The 8,935-nt window shown below is 40.7% G+C and overlaps 1 long non-coding RNA gene across 1 annotated transcript; it reads left to right on the forward strand.

Moving 5' to 3' along the window:
• The first annotated feature begins 4,034 nt into the window (after positions 1-4,034).
• Positions 4,035-7,751, forward strand: LOC308426870. The gene is made up of 3 exons (XR_013975226.1): positions 4,035-4,134; positions 7,070-7,149; positions 7,627-7,751. It is a non-coding gene; the product is annotated as an uncharacterized lncRNA (long non-coding RNA).
• Positions 7,752-8,935: the final 1,184 nt, after the last annotated feature.

An 8,935-nucleotide genomic window follows, 5' to 3' on the forward strand; every position in this document is an offset into this window, starting at 1 on the left:
CTTTACCTCAACGCTGGTAAAATTAGGTTGTATGGAAGCTGGGTTGTGGCTGCTTTCAAAGACTTGTGCTCAGGGTACATGCCAGGGCCATGCCACCTAATTGCCCTGTGACAGGAAGACTCACCAGTTTTATTTTTCTGGAAGAGGAGGACAAATTTAATGCTTAATCACACATTACCATAAACAACTTTTCTTCTCTTTCCTAAAAATATAGACTTTATTTGCAGAAGTTTCTGGTTTATAGGAAAGTTGAATGGGAAGTATAGATACTTCCCTCTTTCTTCTTCCACGAGGCGTGCACAGTTCTCCCTGCCCTTAGGTTCTTGCAGTACTTAGGCCTACTGGTGACAAGCATGTGCATCTGATGGTTCAGTGTTGGTATGTCCCATTGACTAAGGCACACAGGTTTATGTTAAGGTTTACTCGGTGTCTTGTACAGGCTGTGCGCTTTTAAAATTTATTGTATTATATAGTCTTGTGTGTGTGTGTGTGTGTGTGTGTGTGTGTGTGTGTGTGTGTGTGTGTGCGAACATTTGTGTAGTACCCACAGAGGTCAGTAGAGGGTCAAGGATCTCCTGGGATTAGAGATACTGGTAGTTGTGAGTCACCTGGGAACCAGCAGCAAGCTCCCTACTGAACCAGTGCTCCAGCCCATTTTATGGGTAATGACCCTATTCTTCCAACCCCCAGCGACTTCTCTTGTTTTTCCTACCTCCATAATTTTGACTTCTCTGGTACTATATGATGGGCATTTGACAGTCCTTAGCATTTTTACCTCTTTTTTTTTTTTTCTGTTTCCCCATGTCTTCCGTTCTGTTTTCTTATGACATATACACATGCACACACACAGAGTCACAAAGATACAGCATTTAAATACACACACGTGCTGTCTCTCCAAACCAGAGAAAAGTAGACAGACGCCTATACCTAGACTAGTTTGAAACGTCTCTAGCTGGGCAAAGCTCATCACAGCCTTACCCTCCTCCTGTTCTTTCCAGTAGACCGTGGCTGCTCCCCCTCTTCAGAAGAACCAGCCTCTCTTCCTGACTGTGCCACTCTCCTCCGAACTCTGTTTGGTCCCTTCTTGTTTCTAAGAGTCTGGTTCTCATCGCCCATGCTGAGTCTGAGCAGTAATTACCTGGTGTCTGCTCTGCTACCTTCAAATAAGTTTCCCCACCTCAGAACAATTGCCCCCCCCACCTCTTATCTCGACTGTGATCCTCTACAGGGCACAAGGGACCTATTTCTCTTGACTCTCATATTTTTGCCTCTGATGTTAAAAAGTCCCCTTGAACTTGCATTTTACAGACACCAGCAAAGTCCAAGTGTCTTCACAGAACCTGACATTTCCCTGGGGGCAGGGTGTTTGCAATTACAGGCTGAGCTGGCTGTGGGATCAGAGAGCTGCTGAGGCCCTGGGAGGGTTGGCCTGCAGAGCATCTTTGATGAATGACAGAGTCATTATTATGAATGTTATGCTGGGATGCCCATGAAGTCCTGTGGCAGGAGGAGGGCTTTCCTTCCTTTATCTTATCTTAGCTGTAAAGACAGACATATATAGAAAAACATATATGCATATCCTGGGACATATACCCAGCTAAATGGGGGGGGGGGGAAAGAAGCTAGGTAGGAAGATTTCTTATACATTCTGGAACAATCTTTGCCTGGTTTCTGACCTTCTAGGGTCTCATCTTTCTTGAAAATGACCTTCCACTTTGAAGGGCTAGGAATTTTGCCCAATTCCTAATTGAAGATTAGCACTTCTTCCCCAGCTGTTTGACTCTGACATCTTTCTTCCCTACCTGCCTCTTTGAATGAGCTTTGTGGATGCTCCCATTGGATGTATTTTCTGCTACTCTTGCCTCTTGCAGGGAAAATGAATAAAATCCCTAAGGGCTAGCAATTCTGTCCTGGTCCCCTACACCAGCAGAGTGCTTCTCAGGGGAGCTACTCTTCTCTCCCTCCCCCACTGCATGGGTCTCTGTTGGATGCTGTCATTGGTAAATATCCATGTTGTTCTGTAAATCTACATTCTCATGCGTGAGCTTGGGCTTCCTACCCAGTGCAGGAGAGAGGCACTCTCCGTGTGCTTAATAAGAAAATTCTATCTTAAATATGGTTTGGCAAGGGACCTCCTTACCTCCACACTTTTTTTTTTTACACTTTGAGATTGGATATTTTGGGGAGAATGCATGATTTGGTGGAGGAGCCCTGCTTTCCCGAGGTAAATAGATAGAGGCCTTAACAGTATGTACCACAGCTGTTAGGTAGTAAGCCCCTCTCTTCTTGTAAGTGAGCATGCTTGCTTGTGTCTCCTGATCATTCTAGTCAACCGCCTTTTTCAAATCTCTTCAGAACCTTAGAAATTGGTCCCAGTGGCGTTCAGAATGCAGGGGAACACCTTAGCTCATTCTGAACCCAGCGAAAGAAGTCACGATACCCCCTCAAGTCAGCCAGTGCCGCAAGGAAGGTTTATATCCGAATCAGAATTCATATCTGAAAGCATGACTAGTATTTGAAAATAGTTTCCATGTTTTTGTCTTATTGTTTATGAAAGGTCTTTTCTGGTAAAGGTTCATTATTTTATGGATCTTAAGACCTCTCTGGATCTGGCAGTACCCTTGCTTCCATGTGATGGAGACTGAACATTTGAGATGAAGCATGGACATGCACATCTGTTTTGAAATCCGGTCTAAAGGATCTGCAGTGTGCAGCTTATGGTTACGTGTGTGTGTGTGTGTGTGTGTGTGTGTGTGTGTAAATCAGGACAGAGTTTTTTTTTCTAAATATTAGGAGCAGTCTGTCAATGTCATCTGCCCTATCAGAAACCACATGTCAATAGATGGAGAATGAGGGAGATGGCATTCAAGGCAACTTCAACTCTGGGCTAATTTCTCAATTTAGAATTTGGTCATGTATAGAAATGTCCAGGTAAAGGCTCCAGTAGCACAGAAGAGAAGAAGCAAAGACCACCCCCACACAACTATATAGAATACATGCCACATTATACTAAGCACACATTTTCCTGGTCATGTTATGCTGTCTCTACACCATTCTGGACGTGGCTATAAGGATTCTTATTAACAATCCAAATAGCTCATTGAATCAATGAGGAGGTTTTGTTAAAGAGCCAGGAAGGTGTGATGAATTGATAACTATATGGACCCTTTGGTACTAATTCTTCTTTTCCCAGGTCACAGAAAATGGGTGGTCGGGGGAGAGAAGTATCAACTCTTTCCTTATGACAAGGTTTCTTCTCATCCTGTGTTGCAGCCATCACAAGCTACCAACAGACCATAATACCCTGGCCATTCCTGGATACTGGAAAAGGAGGTGGATCTTTTTTAAAATAGCAAACCTTGACTACTTTTATAAAAAGACATCACCTGCTAAATGTGTGGTCTCAGAAAGAAGTGTCTCTGTAGTTGGTGAAAGGCCACCAGAGAGAGGCCCCAATCCTGACATCCTAACTAGATTCTTGGCCACTTGCTGCTCAGTCACCGGGTTCGTATCTCACATCTGTTACATGCTCTGGGTATGACAAGGGGAATGTGCTTCCCCTCCCCGAACTACAGTTCCTCATTTATAGAGTGCAGAGTTTAGATTTCTGAGACCTCTCCCCTCCCCACATCTTAAAAAGCTGAAGCTGTGAATTCAGAGACTTTGTGTAAAAGAAAGGGAGGCAGTCAAGATGTGACAGGGCTTGTATTAAGGTGCTAAGAAACTGGGACAAGTGACCACAACGCTTGCCAGTTTAGAAATAAGTCTACAGGGATCTGATCTGGGGCCCACAGATGACAGTGGAGTGTCCTACAAGGGGTCATCAGTCATGCAGGGTCAGGTTTTAGGCAGGTTGCCTCACTTAGAGAATGACATCAATGTGTAGGCTGAACAGGTGTCTGAGGCCCAGCCAAGTAGTTTGGAGGTCGGGATGGGACTTCAGTTCTAAAAACAGCACCCAAGTACACAGCAGGCCTGAGGCAGAGCCCAACCACCCAAAGGCTCCAACATTGCTGGTGTAGCTACTGATGACCAGACTCTGGGAGCAGGGGTTGCTGTATCTAGTAGAGAAAGAGAATATCCAGGATGATCAACCTTCTCAGGGCAAGGATAACAAAGAGTCCAAGATGGAAGGTTGGTGAAGCTAGAATGGGATGTTTGGAACTGAAACTAGTGGGTGTCTTTTGAAAGAAAGTGGGTGCAATAGCCTGCACAGGGAGTGTTCGCTATGTTGTTAACTTAGTCTAAGTGTGTCCTCTATGGGAACTCGTTAGCAGGCTAGTTTTAGGACTCTGATTTATAAGCCAATGTGCAAACAAACAACTGTTTAACCAATCAAGTTATTTTTGGCTAAGATAAAACCATGAGAATATCTAAACTTTCAATTGTGACCACTACCATAGATTACTCTAGGCCAAGATACAAGATACCATGGGCAGAAGGCAAGAGTAGAGACCAGTTTGGGGAAGCATGTAAATAGTAGGAGGCCTTTACCTGATTTCTCATGTGTCAATTTTATGTCATCTCTCATTTATTCCTGGCTGAAGGGATTGGAGCTACTGACTTGGCTTTTCAGTCATCTCTGCACCTTTCTAATAAAGATTCCACATCTCTAAACTGAAGACAGTTGGGTAGTGGTTTGAATGAGAATGGCCCACATAGGCTCATGTATTTGAATGCTTGGTCTTTAGTTCTTGGAACTCTTTAGGAAGGATTAGGGGAGTGGCCTTGTAGGAGGAGGTGTGTCAGTAGAAATAGACTTTGAGGTTTCAAAAGCTCATGCCAGGATATAAGTTCTCAGCTACTGCTCCAAAGCTATGCTTTCCTGATTGCTTCTAGCCTTCTGAAACTGTGCAAGCTCCTTTAAAAAGTGCCTTAGCATTTAAAAATCATTATGTCTAATCTATACACACCAAGAAAACTTTGACTATTTCCATGTTACATCTTGTTTTACATGTACTTTATGCTTATGATAACTAGTAAGATTTCAATGCATACTATCAAACCTTTAAAAAATCAAGTACTGACAAAAATATGTTCATACAGTTTTATGCCAAAATGCTTTTAAAAATCTGTACATGTATCCATTACTTTTAAAAATAAGTTCATAAGAAAAAACAACAACAAAAAGAAGAAGAAGAAGAAGAAGAAGAAGAAGAAGAAGAAGAAGAAGAAGAAGAAGAAGAAGAAGAAGAAGTGCCTTAGCTAAAGTATCTCTTCAGCGCAATAGGGTGGTAATTAAGACAGTAACTTTTTTTTTTTTTTTAAGTTCTAGAAATGGCTTATGAGTTCCACTAGGCTTTGACTTGAGGTGACTGGAAGAAATATTAAAGGTTATAAGGAATTTTTCCAACAGTGTTTTAAGTGCATTCTGCATTATCTGAAAATGTAAGAAAGATGAATTCTACTTGTTTTCCCTGTGAGAATCAAATTTACAGATACAGCTTGCCTATAAAATGTACTGAGATGTGCTGGCTTTGTATTCTCAGTAAGTGAGCAGGCTAATTTACCCTCTGCCCTCTTACTCTTCCCTCTGCCCTTTACTTCTGCGCATAACCATGACAAAATTAGCAGACAGAAACAACTTAATTAAGGAGAAGATTTATTTTGGCTCTGTCACTGTCCTCAGTGGCCACCCTCACCTGCAGACTCATACTGAGAATTCACACCTCATGTCCCAGTTACCTGTGGTGTGCCTTAACAAACTTCCCTGTCTTAGCCTTTACTTTTATTTCCCATAATTCCAGGCCCAGCAAATAGGAACATGTTCTCAATATCCTCAGCTTCATCTCTCCCATCTGTCAGAAATAGGTCTCTCTGATTCTACCTATGAAGCAACACATCCTGGTTAGTGCATCTCTGTGTTTAGAATCTACACCAAAGGTCTGCTCCTTCTAGATGCCTTCCCATACCTCCCAATTTCAATATCATACCTCATCCCTAGAAAAGATCACACCCACCTCTTTGTTCCCCACTTCAGATTTTAAAAAATGTACCCTTTTCTCATACAATACATCCCTACTACAGTTTCACCCCCCTTCTCCTCCCAGATCTCTTCCACCCTCTCTCCTCTTCCCCCAGATGCACCCCTCTTCTGTTCCCCTTCAGAAAGAAAGACTTTTTTAAAGATTGTTTTTACATCACTGTTTCGCAGGATTGTCTTTGTTGATGTCTACACTAGCCACTGGCTGTAACTGTTGTCCAAAAATCATCGGATTGCCTCATCCCAAAGCTGTCCCACCACACAACAGACACATGGAATAGTAGCAGAGTGGTATTTATGTATACACATACTTTACACATAGTCATACACACACATGATGCTTCCACACATATAAGATACACATACTTGCACCGAATTGTGTTTGAAAGCACAACTGGGGAACTCTGAGAACTTCTAGGGCATATGGAAATGGGACAATACAACATAGACAAAATCAAAATGTGATGTATAGGTTCAGTTCTTGTCCCTAAACATTTATGGGGAAACATAATGAAAATAGGATGTGTTTCCATTCAAAACAATGAGCCCCTGTCTACGTTACAGAAGGCCAGAGTATCCTCTGCCAGAAACTTTGTGCTGTTGAGAGACAGAGCTGTTCCTTCAGATCTCTACAAGGACTAGGATTCCACATCAGAATTTAGTCCTGACTCTAGGTATTCACTTTACCATAAAAATAGTCATCCCAGGAATGGTGTTTTCCAAAACATAGTGAGTTTTCTCAAGGGTACAGAGTAGATATCTTCCCAACAAACAAGGGGATAGATATTAATTCCTACAGGTGTAGCACACAGGTATGAACTTTAATTTTTATGTTGCCTCTGTTTCTACCTGACATAATTTACCATTTCCTGTAACCAAACAATTGTATCTTCAATATTTTTTACTTATTTTCTTAGCTTTGCTCAGAAGTTCTTTCAGTTTGCAGGTGTGCTTGATTTTGAGGTGTACATTAACAAAATCAAATCTCTTGGTGTGTGTGTGTGGTGGTTAATGGCATTTTTTACTGAACAGAATCTAGAGCCATCTGGGAAGAGCTTCTGGTTAATACCTTGATTATGTTCATAGATGTGGGACGTCCCATATTAATTCTGGCTGCCTTGACTTGTCTCCATAATGAGCAGCTGTAGCTTGGACTCTGAACTAAGGTAAATCCTTTCTCTTTTAAGTTGCTTTTGTCAGAGGGTTTTATCACAGAAACAGGAAAAGAAACTAAAAGAGAGATAAGGAGTAGGGGGAAGAGAATGAGGGCGGGAGAGAGAGAATGAGAGAGACAGAAAATTTTTGGGAGAACCACCACGAATATCAAATCTTCTATCTCACGTACATTGTATGTCATTCAACTTATTTAGGTCTTTAATTTAATACTGCATTATAGTTTTACAATTAGAGATCATGTGCATATTTTGTTAAGCTTTTCATAAAGGCTTTTGTGTTATTTTTAGTGATAATATATTTTTATTTTTCCTTCCTGAGGCATACATTTAAACTGATCTTAAGTGCTAAAGTTGCACCCTGTAAAATTGTTACTTCTAATACCATCCTTCAGGGACTTCTTAAGCTCAGGAAAGGCTTCAGGAATTTTCTGAAACTGACCAGATATAATTGGCTCTTCCTTCCCTAAGCACATACAAGCATTAGGACTGTCATACAAGGTGAGATGCCTAGAAGGGGCAAAGACCAGTTGACCCACATAGAAAAGACCCTTGCCAACCTGTTGAGATGCTGGCTCTGAGCTCCAGATTTCCCGATCTTGTGCGTGGTCCTCATGCTGGGTGGAGTAACAGATGGAGTCCTCCTTCCTCCTTGGTAATTATCTCTCCTGTACTCCTGTTTGAACCCTGGAAAAACTCACTGCTCCATAAAGTTGGACTTTAGTGCAATAATTACTTTGGTTTGTCATCATTTTTATTTCTGAAGTGCGTGTGCATGTGTGTGTGTGTGTACATGGGCACACTCATATGTATGCACACATATATTGCATTACACCAGGTAAACTTTGTCATATAACTCATGATCATTTGAGTTGATTAACACTCCTTTTTTTCTTTCACAAAACAAGACACCTTGCAGTCAGACATGTGTACTTGAAAAGAGCGTATATTCTCCTAACTAAATGGACCATTTGGAAGATTTCAGTGGGTTCTAGTCGCTTTACAGTATAACCTAAATCAGCCATATCTTTAACGCTTATTCTGATAATTATGGAACGTATATTGTTGAGATACCAGACTATAATTGTAAACTTATCTCATTTATATGCTAGTGTAAACAGTTCTTCCTTTTGGAATTACTGAAGCTCTGTTGTTAGGTATTGCGTATGTGTTAGCAGTTGTATGTCCTTTGATGTACACTCACTTTCCTTACAGAATTCCTCAGTCTATCTCTCACAATACTTCTTATCCTGACATCTCCACCATAAAATATTGATATAAGCCTTTCAGTGTAAGCCAAACAGTTATAGGTTGTATATTTTATCCTGTTACTATTTTTGATTCCTTTATGGCTTTCAATTTAGAGTGGACTTTGTATAATTGACCTAAATTTGGATATTGCCCTTTTATTAGCTTTAGCCACTTCTCTTTGGATTGGACGTAAAGGTGAGTTAAATTTAGTACACTCATGATAGAGTAAATCTGTAATTTGCTATTTTTCATTATTTTATTTGCTTTTTGTATGAAATATTTATTATTCACTTATTTTTGTCATAGAATTATTAGAATCATCTTGCTTTTATTCTTGTATTTCTCTAGGAAACAGCACAGATATTTTAAAACTGATTTCTGTCTTTAAATCCTATGGTATTACCCCACAGTATAAAGATCCTATGCCTGTGAACTCATGGCCATCTTATAGATAGCATTATTTTGTGTCTTTTAAGTAAGAGAAATATGTGAATATATGTGTGCACACATATATTCACATATATTCACA

Source organism: Micromys minutus (genome assembly GCF_963924665.1).
Source record: "Micromys minutus genome assembly, chromosome: 11".
In the NCBI taxonomy this organism is placed as follows: domain Eukaryota; kingdom Metazoa; phylum Chordata; class Mammalia; order Rodentia; family Muridae; genus Micromys; species Micromys minutus.